The sequence below is a fragment of the Triticum aestivum genome, chromosome 6B, assembly GCF_018294505.1.
Source record: "Triticum aestivum cultivar Chinese Spring chromosome 6B, IWGSC CS RefSeq v2.1, whole genome shotgun sequence".
Lineage (NCBI taxonomy): Eukaryota > Viridiplantae > Streptophyta > Magnoliopsida > Poales > Poaceae > Triticum > Triticum aestivum.
The window spans coordinates 716,555,236-716,569,951 of NC_057810.1; the positions used below are offsets into that span (position 1 = coordinate 716,555,236).

Sequence of the window (14,716 nt, forward strand, 5' to 3'; positions counted from 1 at the left end):
AGTTGATTTAGTAGGCTAATTCATTTAGTTAATTTAGTTGACTTAGAACATTTTGATTTAGTTGATTTAGTAGGCTAGTTGATTCAGTTGACTTAGAACATTTTGATTTAGTTGACTTAGTAGGCTAGTTGATTTAGTTGACTTAGAACATTTTGATTTAGTTGATTTAGTAGGCTAGTTGATTTAGTTGACTTAGAACATTTTAATTTAGTTGACTTAGTAGGCTAGTTGATTTAGTTGACTTAGAACATTTTGATTTAGTTGATTTAGTAGGCTAGTTGATTTAATTGACTTAGAACATTTTGATTTAGTTGATTTAGTAATCATTTCCTCATATTGCTTTAGGAAGAATGGCGCCACCACCACCACCACTATGTCAACTGTGCAAGTCAAGATGCGCCAGCAGCCTTGCAACTGGCAAGTTGTTCTGCATCTACTTCCAGCCGAGTTTTCGTCATGCGGCGGTAAGAAATTAGATGAAATGTAATAACTATTTTATTTTTAGTGTTGGCATTACTGCATTGTGTCATTTTGCTTATTTTACACAGATCGTCCCATGCAATGTGAGGTTGAAATTCAACAAGCTGACAGGAGACACTGTGACATTTGAGGCTCCTGGGGGGTCGTACGCTATGGAGGTCGAGAAAGGACGCAATATGTCGCAGATTGGAGGAGATGGATGGGCCTGTTTCGTCGCTCGCATGCATCTTACTGATGATGAGTTGATCAGCTTCAACTTCCGAGCAGAAAGACCCAAGCTAGCTGTCATTTATCTCAACCTGGTGGAATATGATGAAGATGACGAAGATGATGAAGATGATGAAGATAATGAGGACCCACTCGATGAAGATGATGAGGACCCACTTCATGAAGCCATCGTAGCTCAAAGAACAAGGCTAAGTGAGGAGGAGGTGTCCAACCTGTGGGACACAATTCCGCCACGTGCTGACTTTGTCGGGGTGCCATTCGTGACCCGCTTGACAAATACCATGGTTGATCGACATGATATGGTATGTTGTACTTACAAATGCAAATTAATAGTGTGAATTACATAGTGTACAGTCCAATGATATGGTATGTTGTGTGGAATCTAGTCGATGATATATATGTTTTAGTGTACAGTTCGATGACATGCTTATTAATTGATATGTTTTTCTTATTCAGAAATTGGCAAAGAGCATATCTGTGAGTTATGGTATCGAGCCTGATGAAGAAGGCTCAGCTGGGCTACGCCTTACTGCAAGGGGCTCCGTCACAACCTGTACTTACCGCGTGGACACGGACGGTCGCACACACTTAAATCTCGGTTGGGTGGAAGAAATTCCTCGATGACAAGAATCTTCGTGTTGGACAGGCCATCCTAATTACTATCAGGAACACCAACCGCCCAGGCTTGAGGATGATGATTGTCTTCGATATCATCTAGAACTACATATGTGTGTGTGGCTATATCATCTAGAACTACATATGTGTGTGTGGCTATATCATCTAGAACTACAAATGATATAGCCACAGTCCAAGGAGTCCTTCAGCTTCGTGGTGCAAAACCATCCTTCGGGTGTGCAGGCATGGATAGCTCCTTGATGCGCCGCTTCTTCAGCAAGCATGGCAAAGTTTCGACCGCCAAGGTGACCTCTCCTGGGGCAGGATGTGTTACCATGGCAATGGTGACAATGGAAAGGTCGGGCGATGCCGAGGACGCCCTCAATGGGTTGGTACTAAATGGGTATACTCTCGTGGTGAGCGGTCGTATAGCAAGGTACGAGTCATCAGTGTCCAAGTTGCGGGTGTCATTGTAAACTTTGGTGCTAGGTTGAGGTGTTTCAACCTCCATAGAGATCATGGGGTTGTTTATCAATAGGGATCACTAGACTCGGCTAGCTTGCAAAGTTTACGTTTCTTACAATCTTGATCAACAAGCCTTTGGTCTTATAAGAATACAATTTTATTTCATCTCTAACCAGTACCCACCCGTGTACATCAAGAAGTACAGAACTTTCTAGCATGTTATAATAACCTTTCTCGTTCACAACTTGGATAAGTTGAGATCACACCTGAACTATTTTTAGATTCTTATGATAAGGCTTTCGTGAAGCCATTTTTGCAACATGACCTTAGAAGGAATGAACCGACTGTCAAGAAGGTTCTTAGCAACCCTTTCTCTCACAAAGTCATAGTCACTTAGACTATTCCCTTCCGAGGACATTCTTTTCTAGAAGGAAAGTAGCAAAGCCGAACGCAAATACACATGCAAATTGCATCGATTACCTCTTCACTGTCCAAAATGGGGGATACCGCTATTCATACATGGATGGACGTGGGACTCCACTGACAACATCAATAGATGACTTTTGGGCCAACATACTTGGTGCGAGCATGAAACACAAGATTTGCTACCTGGTGCAAATGTTGCCACACCAAATTATGAGTCACCCACTAAACCGTTAAGGGCCTCTTTGTTTCGAAGAATTTTCATAGGGTTTTTGAAGGGTTTTAATTCTTGGGAGTTTTTTTTCAACATTGGTCGTTTGATTCATAGGATTGAATCATATAGGAATATTTCCTAAGGAATCCACAATAGTAGTCGTGAGATAATGAAGTTTGATTAGTTCGGTCTGGTGATGTGCTGATCCATAGAAGACAGGAACATGGCGCATCAAATTCTTTGGGTGTGCACAGGCAAAGTAGACACGCATGGCTGGCTGTTGCAGCTGCACTGTCACTGATCCGATGACTTCTCCGGGATCTACAACATCGACGGCTAGGGCGCATCGCCGCTGCACAAGCCCGACCCGGCGTGCACCGCAAGCACCACGCGCGCGATGGCTCTGGATCTCGTTTTCTCTCATCGCCGCCGCTCCTCTTCGTGCCCGTCTTCCTCATCTCCTCTGCGTCGCTGCCGCCCGTCCTCCTCCTCTCCTCTGCGCCGCCCGTCTCTGTCGCCGTCTGGCCTAGATGCGTTCGGAGTCCGTCGGCGCCGCACGTGGAGGAGACGCGGCGAGGAGGAGCGCGAGCCACCGGAGCAGTGGGTCGTCGCGCCGTCGACGGGAGGAAGCTGGGCCGCGAAGATGGTCATCCTCGTCGCCATTGCCATCATTCTCGCACGGAAGAATCGTCTCCCCGACGCGCCTCCTTTGAGGAGCTTCCACCTACCCACCGTGGCTGCTGGCGCGACCTGCTCCTCGGGTGAGCGGTTCCCCCTACGACCTCGATCCCCTGTCTCTGCTTCTCCGCTGCGACAACGTCCTCCTCATCTACATCGGCCGCTCGACCTGCCCTTCCACAAAAAATGACTGGCACATCGAGCCGAGGTGAGCACCCCTTGCCAAATCATCCTCTGGCACATGCCTTTTCATGTGGCTCACTCTTTCATGGTGCTCAGATGCTGACCTGACTGCCTCGGTGTTGATTGCTGGCCGACGAACTGCAGTGTGCTACCGGCGTTGAGATCCAGAAGGAGGCAGCGGATGGGGAGATGAGGTAGGGATGAAGTGCCAATTAAGATGCAGAGCTGTTTTTTTATCATGTTGTTCTCATCCTGCTCACTGTGATTTGTGGGAAATATCTACATTCTGGTTTTGTTAAGATATAGAGCCACTATTTTTATTCTGCATTACCTCGTGAGTCTTATTATATGGATTAAGTAAAATGCATTTCGGTGTTGGTTATGTATTGCGGTGGGAATTCTTGAGTTCAGGCTTTCAAACCAGTAGGTCTGAGGCAGGGCATTGCCAGGAACTGACTAGAGTTGACTGAACTAAACGCAGGAATTGCAGAGATTCAGAGCAAATCGATGCAAGTTTGCTAACATATGAGGAGAACCTTGCTTTGGAGATGTTGACGTTTGACCACCACCACTGTCCAGGAGGTCTCTCGAGATGACAGACCACACCATATCCATGTACGGTTGGGTCAAATTCTTTCTTAAATCTTGCTTCCAAAGTTGCATGACCTCTGTTCATTACGACTTATTCCTTAAATCCTTCTTTGAACTCTTGGTTCAGGGAACAACTTTGTAGTTGTGCCTCTGTACTTTAGGTGAGGGGCTGCACCATTGATTACCCAGTATATTTTAGATTGGATTTCGTCTTCTTAGCAATCATCATTAGCTAGGTAGCTGTACATGATCTGCTCTTTTAGCAAAATCTAGAAGTATCAAATGCAGTGCTCCATATTAGTAGTTATTTGAAAAATATGCCATTGACTTCTTTGTCAGGTCTGTTTATGTGCACATGAAAAAGGGTGGTGGCGACGAAGAGGAGCACGTGGGACCCCCTTCTCCGCCTGGTGCTGAGATCCCTCTCTGCCTGCCACTACCCTCAGATGTTTCATGAATTGCAGAATGTGATTTTTGTAGCTCATGGTCTTTGTTTTAGGTGATAAGACCAGGGATGGACTCATTAGCGTCAACCATGTGAAGATGATTAGAAATTTGACTGGAGTAAAGCTTCTTCATGGTATATATTACTAATATTTTTGCCTAAAATATGGGGACACATTTAAGAAAAAGTATACTGGATGTATTTTGTTTTATTGTTATCTCCACTGTATGATAGTTTTCTACGTGGCATTTTGAAGTATGAGAACATCTGTTCCTTGAGAAATAGATACATTGCTCTACTGAGTTTCTTGATACATTGTTGTCATTTACTTAAACACAGAGACACCATTGCTCATTTGTATTCTATTTTTGTGTGTACATGTGTGCTTATTGGGTTGGAGTGGGTGACAGTAGCCACCTGGCAGAAAATATTTTTCTTTGTTTGAAATTCAGATAGAAATTAAAGTACTCTTTCAAGTAGTAGTTTCTCCATTTGTTGCTCCAGCATGGCTGTTATTTTTTCAAGGTTTTTATTTATTCGACTAATAGTGATGAAGACTAATTTTATTGTGATGTATTCCAGGAGGCTTAGTTCAGTTAGCTTTGGTCATGTATTTCAATATTCTAATCTATCCATCATTTCCAGTATACATTTATCTTGAGTGAAATATATTAATGATGCACTTATATCATTTTGGCATGCTCTTGGGTTCCTTTTTGGTTGTTTCTCACTTGCCAAAATGGTTCTGTATGGTTCTGTATGCACTGATTGACTTCTCTTTGTTTTCGTTCTTGATTTTTTTTCAGTTCATATCAAACCAATATTATGTGCATATAGCTTGGTGAGATTATGTCTTAAAGATGGTCTTTTTGCTGGGGATCTTGCGGCTGCTAACCGTTCCTTGAGATTCTTATTAATTATGTTAATGTTAGTCTTGTGGGTACTTCTACCACTACATTATTCTTGTCATTTTAGTCCAACCCCCACATAGAATCAGAATCAATGATGTGAAAGTGGAATGTAGGCGGGTCGACGCAAGCTAACCATCCATATCTAGAACAAAATATCACTATGATTTCTAGAAAGTAGAATGTGTTTGTATATTTTCTGGATTCCCAAGCATGGAAGCACATTTGTTCAGTTATCTTTTGTTTATCTCCTTCCTATTTCTTACCACATTTTATATGTTATCTTGTGCAGGGTGCTTTGTGGCATTACAAGAGCAATGCTATTGCCATCACATTCGGGAATCGTTCCCGAAGAGGTGCATTTCCTCTTTATCACCTGAATTGTTTCCTTTATACATTTCCAATGCAACACTAGACAACTGAGCTTCCATTAATCATTTTGTTGAAAGAGCATTTTCTAAAAAAACTGTTCTGTATTTAGAAGATACATGTACCTCAATACCATGATGAATCAATTCCACCAGTTTGATCTGTTCTGAATCTGAATGTGTTCGAAAACTACATGTCCTTCTAACAACATGTGTTTGAGAGTCAAATATAAAATACATTGTATTCATGTTTAATTTATATTTTGTAACTCGGTGAGGACCTCTTTTCTCAACCTTTTCCTTTTTAATGTTTGCTTTAATTTTCAGTGAACTGACCAGATGCAAGGTACAATGAACTGAAAGAACAAGGGCATTCTCATCAAAGGTACATTTATTGGTTTGTTCATGTTACTTTTTTACTTTCTGCTCACTCCGTTGACGGTTGCCTGAAGGAGGACCAGGACGTCGAGTTAAGATGGGCTGCCTCTGATTCGCCTTGTTGCGATTGGGATGCCTCGCCTCCTTGACACCCTCCTTGAGACTAAACATGAGGCAAGGTGAGCTGGTCCGGCATATAAGTTACTTAGTTTGATTGCTACATCTAAAGTTTATTTCTGCTTCTACTTCTATTTCTACTTTATTTCTGTATTTACATTTAAATTATTTCTGCACCTACTTTATTTCTCTTCACTCTCTATCTTTCTCTGTTTAGTTCTGGATTAGGCTTATATGAACTACTTAATGTGACAAAATATCTTAAACAAGCTCTGTGATTTCCTATACTCTCTTATATTATCAAAGAAAAAAGAACTGCTCTTATATTATATTTGTTAGTTCCTTTATACTCCAAAAGAAAATAGAACTGACTAACAAAACTCTGTCAATGATGAATAATGCAGTGTATATAATTCTGGGGCCCCTTTTGTTTCATTTGTTGCTCAGTTAGCTTGTTCTTCTTACCTGTTGTTCTGATTTTTTTGGGTGCTATATAGGATACTATGGTTGAAGATTGTTCTGATTTATATCGATGTTGTTGATTATCAAAATCAGTGGATATTATCTAGGGTGCTTCTCCTTTAGATTTGATGTACCATGTCTTCCAGCTTATACTAGATGATTTCTTTCAATGTTTTTTGATAATTACGGATATGTATCTAATAATCTTATTTTGGCGTCAACAAATTACTCATCTAGCATTTCTTCTATTGCGGTTATGTATCTTTTTCTTTACATGGTTACTGCACTATTGAAGTAGTTGTATTCCGGCCTCTTTCCATTTGACCTTCTTGCAATTATGTTGATTTATGGTGAGATAACCTAGAGAAGTATCGATGTGTATCTTCAGTTCATAGTTGTCCTGTTTGTTACTACAAACCTGAAAGCTATAAACTCAAGATGTTCTTCTCACATGAAAGTATAGTCTCTCTTTTGATTTATTTTAATTCCCATTTCTGGCAAAAACTAAATAATGTACTGAATTGTAGTTTTGTATTACTTATATATTATTTCATCAAGCAGTGGTATGCATTGGCATCCAGTGATGTTTATTTCTTTGGAATGTTTGATAGGTAATTGCAGGAGTTGATGATATGTATCGTCCAGCACCGTTACTTGAGGTAACCTATTTAACTTTATAACCGAGTAAATCAACTGAATTTTCCCATGGTGAGCTAGCTTCAACTGTTCCTGTTTGGGTTATGTTTATCAGTAGTTGTAATAGTTCATGGTGTGGTCAGTGCCATTTAACATCATATTCTGCCTATGGTATTAAATATTTTAGATTAATCTCAAATATTGGATTTTGTCTGAATGTTGGCCATCGACTGTCATATTGTGCATATTTGTGATTCGGATTTCTTTTTATGCCATTGTTCAGACATTACTCAAAATCTCCGATTTGTCAAAAACTTTTCTTGATTAGATGATAATGTGATATACATGGTGACTGCTATTAAATGAGTCCATCCACTTACACCCTTATAAGCGAGCAACTAATTGATAGTAAATCTGTAACCCATTGTTTCCGACTTATGCGCATATTTGGTTCGGCCTGTAAATCTATAGCCCATTGCATAGCTGCGACCGTGGTTTGGCCTGCAATTCCTGCTGGCTATGCTGATGGCCCTACCGCTGTGATTGACGCCGATGTCCTTCTGTAGTGACAGATGTTGCACGCCAGATAGGTCTCGACGGCGTGCAATATTTAGTTTTAGCTTTATTGTGTGAGTTTTTTTGTGTTTTTCTGGTTTTCCATTGGTCCTAAATTGTACATCGAAATCAGTGTAGATGTATTAAGAGAGATGAGCTACTATGTAGGCATTAGTTGTTTTTGTTATGTACCTGGTTACTTAATAATCGTTCTTAATATTGAAAAGGGACAGAAATAAGCTGAGTATTTGATCTGACTTGGTAGTGTTTGCCGGTTAACGCATCTATGTCATTAGACCAGTTCTTTTTTCTTCTCACAGTTTGTCATTTAGAATGATTTTTTAGAGGAACCAGGAACTGGTTCCTGATTCACTTTGTCCTCTTTGTTGATGATCCTTTTCTTCCTATGGTTATGCAGGCTTGAGTCTCAGTTTGATCTTACAGTTCTACGGCTCAAAGGTTGATGACTGCCATGAGGCACTACCCAGTTAAATCTTCGTAAGTTGTTGACCATGAACTTTTCTTCTTAATTATTTTCATCTTCTTAGCCTTGCCACATCATCTCTTAAAAATAGTTTGAATCCATCAACCGTGTGCTCTGCCTATGCAATTCATTGAACCGTAAGATTAAAACCTTGATAAGGTGTAGCCCTGTCTCCAACTACCTTCTGAATATTAACATTTTTGTTGGAAAAAGAAGAAAGATTAAATCATAGTTTGCACTAAATGAAAATGAGTTTTTTTTACATTTTGTTCACTCACTAGGAGGGTCACTATTTATATGCTTGCTTCAACTTTTTCCGGATCACCATGTAAATCATTTGTACAGGAGCTCTGGAACAAGAAAAACAATAATCACAAGGATGGAGGCTTAACATGTATTTTGTTTGCCATCTGGTGTTTATCTAATTTTTTCATGGGTGACCAAAACCAGATTACCTTTTCTAATGTTAGTATTGGAGTGTTATCTGCAATGGCATCTACTATATATGCTGAAAGTAGTTTTATTTATCTTTAGAACTTGATATATTTTCTAAAACCACTTATTATGCTTCTATTTGTATCTATGACTTCTGAAGCAAGTCAACACACACACAGGCAAATAAACCAAACTGCCGTAGAGTCACTGTATACAAGGAAGCTTGGTTGTTTATATTTTCAGAAAAATGGATCTATCATGATTAAGATATGGTCAACATGTATATATTTGGTTCTACTGTGCTCTCTAGTGTTGCTTACCAATGTGATTGCTTAATGATTACTACGACATATCTTGCTAGGTTCAAGCTGACAACAATCCTCTTGGTCTTAAAAATTTTGTCGAGGCGGCAGGGATCAAAGAATAACAGATCTGGGTCTTCGTCTTCCAAGATTAGAAGGGGGAAACCATCGCTCACTCTCCATATGCTTTAAAAGCAAATCTCAAGTGCATTGCCTATACAAAAATAATTTTGTGGTCATCTATCTCACAAACTATTCACATCAAGTTCATATGGAATGGCACTCACGGAGGCAACTGAACCAAGCTATCTATTGTATGCCTAACTATGGCTTCGTAGTTTTATCGCCTCCATTGCCATTGTTAGCTAATTAGTTTTTCTATTTGTATGACTGTAGTGGATGCTGCCTTGCTTCTGGCACGGGTTAACTTTGATCGTCTCATGCCCATGTTTAACTTGATGATGTTACTCTTCTGGCACATATTGAATGTTTCTTTTTACTCTTGAACCGGCCAGATAATCGGTTGTTCTATTACATGTGCTAAAACTTGCCTTCATACTGATACATCATGCCGTTTGATCTTTTATCGGTTGACCATATCGTTGGGACCGGCACCCTCGCGCCAAGGCGCATTGCCGATCTAGTACAACCCATTAACGGTGGCGCAAAGGGCGCCCTCTCGGCTACGCCACGTCATCACAGGTGAGAAAAAAAAGGCGTTAGTGATTGGCTAAGAGAGGGAAAAGGGGATCGAGGGGTCACACGAGAATTTATTCCTTTTGCTCTTCCTCCACAAGCAACCTTCTCTCCTCTCTTCAGAAACGGCGCCGCCGCCCGCGACTCGACCCGGCCAACTCCGCCCACGACTCAGCCCGCGTCTCCATGGCGGCTGGTTCCGCCACGCCCCACCGTCTGCTCTATGGTCTGCCCGTGGCGGCCGCCGCTTCTGGTCCTGTGATGTGCCGATCCGGCGGCGCCGTGGTCGGTCCGCGATCTGGAAAACCAGCGGGCGGTGGTGCACGGTATGGGCGGCGGCGACCTGCGCGTCACCGGTGCTGCACCGACGCCCCTTCCTCCGTCTCCCCACCTTCTCGCCTCCGGCCGCCTCGCCTCCACCCCCGCCATCCTAGTCACGACCCTCGTCTCCATGTACGCACGCGTCCCCACCCTCCATCCCGTCCTCCACCACCTTCACCCGCACACCCCCCCCCATCTCCCCTGCTTCAACGCTGCGCTCTCCCTGCCCCACCCTCTCGCGCTCCGCGTCTTCCGCCGCCTCCGCGTCGCCCACTCCCCAGACTCCTTCACCCAGCTCGTCCACTCCGCCCCGTCCCCGCCCCACCTCCTCGCGATCCACGCCCTCTCGCTCCGCTGCGACATCGCCCATGACCTTTTCTGCGCCAGCGCCCTGCTCTGCGGCTACCTTAGGTTCGGCCTCGCCGACCACGCCCACCGCCTGTTCGACAGATTGCCCCTCCGGGACGTCGTGGTCTGGAACGCAATGGTCAACGGGATTTTTAGCGCGGGGCTGTTGTTCACGGGATGGTGGTGAAGTCGGGACTTGACCACAATCTTTCAGTGTGTAACGCCTTGGTGGATCTTTATGGGAAGTCCCATGATGTGGCCGATGCAGCAATGGTGTTTGAGGGGATGGCAGAGCAGGACAGAGACTTGTTCAGCTGGAACTCGATGCTGTCGGCATTGCAGTACTCAGCTAACCATATGGGGACAATGAGGCTCTTTCACAGGATGAGGCATGCTGCAGTATGGCCAGATGCAGTGACTGTTGCGGCTGTCTCCCTGCATGTGCGCAGACTGCAGCACTGAAGGTTGGGAGGACGGTTCATGGGTACATTATGACGAGCGGACTGGCTCGCGATGGTGCATTGGACGTGCCCGCTTGTAATGCACTAGTAGACATGTATGCCAAGAGCGGTGCGCTGGATGAGGCATGCCGTGTATTTGACTGGATGCACCGACAGGACGTTGCATCATGGAATATTATGATCAATGTCTATGCATCCCATATTCCCATGGGCGTGGGCAGGAGGCAATTGGGTTGTTCCGCCAGATGACAGAAGTGAAAGGTCTGGTGCCAGAGGAGGTAACTCTGCTGGCAGCAATGTTGGCGTGCAGCCACTCTGGGTTTGTCGAAGAAGGCAGAAGTTTACTTGAGAGAATGAAAGAGGAGGTCAGTTTGGAGCCGCTGATGGAGCACTACTCATGTGTGACTGACATGCTTGGGCGAGCAGGGAGGCTGGATGAAGCGAGAAAGGTAGTAAATGAGGGTGGCGGCGAATCCGGGGTGGCCTGCTCGAGGCTTTCAGCCGGAGATCCTCGGGTCGCTCGCGCGGTCGCTACCCTCTGCCTCTCCCGCACACATGACTCGTGCCGTCGCTGCACTCTCCGTTCTCTTCCCGTGCTTTTCGATTGGCCCGATGGTGAACTGCAGTGCTGCTAAACAGCTACGACGCAATCTGTGGCGTCCCCCAGTCCCTTCTCCCCTGCAGCAGCCTTGACGGTATGGTCTTCCTCCTCTCCCGTTCCCCTAATTTCTAGGGTTTTGAAATTGGCTCAATAGCTAATCCACGGCTCATAACTTTGTGTATGTAAAACGACAAGTTGCTACCGAGTTAAAATTCTACCAGTTGAATGCCCAATGACCATCTGAAAGGTTATATTTCACCACTGCAGATTTAATTTCATTGTTATAGTTCAGATTAAGGATGGAATTAAGCAAGTCCGAATTTTGTTACAAAATATCTATTGTAATATTTGTTTACCTTTGTTCTATCTATGTGTTCTATGGCATTTCAGAATGCTCATACCTCGTATCTTTTATGGCAAATCTAGATGCCTAGATGAGGATACAGTTGTTGATCTGCCATGAGATGTAATGTGTGCAGTATGCCAGGCCTGCATGGGCAACAACAGTGTGTATTGGGTATTGGGTAGCAGAGTTCGTAAAAAAATTGTATTGAACCTGAACATGCGGTGATTGTTTACTAAATTTTCAGTTGTAACAATAAGTAGGATAAGATGCAAATGTGCTCTCTGACACTGCAACCGGATCAACCTCCTGAATGTGAAAGTGACACTGGGTTCAAGATGCAAGATAGTGTGGTAGTCAAGCAGGATAAGAGGTACAGATCATAAGTGACCACTCGTGTATTCACTAAGCTACTCTCTAATTACTGGAATATTTGTCAGACATAAAAAAGGTCCCTTCATCCTTTTTTGGGTGGCTTGTACTAGTGCCTAATGATCTTTTCTTTTAATAGATGAAAAATGCTTATAGTCATAATATTTTGTGTGCGGGCATGTAACAAATTCAGTAAGATTGATTTATGTGTACATAGGTTCTGCTATAGTTCAGTAAGATCGATTTATGTGTGCATTGTTATCTTCCAACAAAAAAAACTCTGAACTATGCCTAGCAGAACTTAATGTTTCAATGCATTTCTTTTGTGATACCACCACATTATAACAATTAATTATACATCGCTGCAATTCGTCAATAGTTTTGTTGAACTTCTATTTCTTGTTCAAAATTTAACTGTATTTCAATGTTTGTTCTTCTGCATCAGGTAATGCTTGTAGGAATTAGAGTCTTTGCTATCATGCTTGGTCAAGATTTTGCACATAGTTGGTATATGCAGTCTTCACTTTATCTACTTTACCTTCTACTCCGGAGATTTATCAGCTCAAGTGCGCATTAGAAGTTCGGCCATGTTTTTTGCCATTGTCAGGATGCTGGTCATTTTAGGCGTGGACACACATGGCCACCTGCCGCCCATCGCTGGGCGCCGAGCTTGTCGTCCCGTCGTGCATCTCGATTGTGAGCCGCTCAATTTAGCCTAGGTAATCTTCTCAAGATTCATTCCTCAGTTAATTATTGTTTTATTAAAAACATTAATCAGGCAGACACTATATGTTTTCACTCATAGGCCAACAAAGTTTGTCTTCGTCCACCCACCATCCAAAATTATTTTAAATATTAGGGTGGCATCAGTGTTGAGCAGTACTACAAATTCATGGTGTCTTGTTACCAAATTGATCTATTTTCAAGTACACTGACATACATCCTTTTGTTCACTTATTGGAGAAAATCAAATGGTTAAATATGGGTTATCAGCTTAAGTGCGCAGATTAGAAGTTCGGCCATGTTTTTGTCATTGTCAGGATGCTGGTCATTTTAGGCGTGGACGCACATGGCCACCTGCTGCCCGTCGCCGGGCGCCGAGCTTGTCGTCGCGTCGTGCATCTCGATGGTGTGCCGCTCAATTTAGCCTCGGTAATCTTCTCAAGATTCATGCCTCGGTTAATTTTGACATGTATATTGTTGTAGGTTGAGGCTGTATGGACTAAGTGAACACAAGGTAAATGGCGATGGCAATTGTCAGTTAGTACTTAGTGCCATCCTCACATGAATACCTACTTTCATTTTGTTGAAATAAGCATTATAGGCTACCATACTACATGCATACATTTAATCATAAACATGTTCATTAGCTAATAAAGATATCTGTCTCTATTTCATATTGGATATCATCCCATTGATATTCTCTAGCAGCAACGATATACTCCCTCCGTTCCTAAATATAAGTCTTTTTTAGAGATTTCAAATGGACTATAATCATGTGGTACAAAAAAGTGGTTTGTCTAAACCAAAGATTAGTGATTTATGTCAAAAAATTCTGTTGGGGTAGAGCAATGTGTCTTTAAGTTGGCCTCCGTTAATTAATTCAGACATAGTAACATTGATTTGTTGTTTCTTTTTGGTTGCTCACACATTTTCATAATGTTGAGACAATCGGAACATTGCATATGATGGTAAGCAAATCAGTTCTGCAATTCATGCAATTACTTTTTGGAGCATTTTTCATATATATACAAGCAAGCTGATGGACGAGGAGGCTGAGCCATCCATGAGCCCCTCGCCTTCTGGGGCAGAGAAGGAAAAGGAGGAGCAGTTCACAATGTGTAGGGCATCACAAGCAACCTGAGTCATTATCATCTATCTGATCCCTTATGTAACCTCCAAGACTGCTGCTTGTGTCACCACATGTGCCTCTTAATATCTAATGATCTATGATGTCACTGCTTTTCTCTTAGAGATTATCTGTTGTCTGAATGTGTTACATTTGTACTGCTTTCTCTTATAGTTCCAGTCAGGAACTTGCACACACATATATTCTTTTGCTTTCAGTTTGATTTTATAACAGTGCATAGTTCTACAAATAGAACAGTTACGGTATGATGTAACTGTGTCAGCTATATGTGTTGCATTTTTGTTGGTTTGTTCTACTATAAATGTCAGTTTCTTCACAACATCACATAATACACAAAACACATTCCTCAGAACAAGTAGGAGAGTGGAAGGGACGACTCCTACCTGGCACCATCCTAACTTCCTCTAAGGCGGCGCCACCAGGTGGCGCCCCAAGCCCTAGTGATGCAGCAAGTGTGAAGATGCTGCAACTTGCTGTAGCCGTCATTGCTTTTGCCAGGATTCAGTGAATTTGTATGCCAGTTCACTGTCTAGATGGCAGCTAGCACTCGGTGAGTTTTTATGTCGGTAAAAAAAAAGTTCCTTCCGATTTGTTAAGTCCAGGCTTCCTGCCCACGAAGGCACGTTTTCTACCCCCCTCTCTCTCGCGACCGCGTCCCCCCCCCCCACCCCCCCGCGGGCGACCGGCCTCCTCCCTCCAGGCCCTCCCCTCCATCCTCCCTTCCGCTGCCCGCGGCC

General features: G+C 43.0%; 1 protein-coding gene across 1 annotated transcript in view; it reads right to left on the reverse strand.

Annotated features, from left to right (window-relative positions):
• Positions 1-11,732: 11,732 nt before the first annotated feature.
• The window catches only part of LOC123139963 (disease resistance protein RGA5), a 30,424-nt gene continuing 27,440 nt past the window's right edge, over positions 11,733-14,716 (reverse strand). Inside the window, exon 5 of the mRNA XM_044559686.1 lies at positions 11,733-11,883. The gene's annotated coding sequence lies outside the window, so the exon portion shown is untranslated. The remainder of the gene's footprint in view (positions 11,884-14,716) is intronic.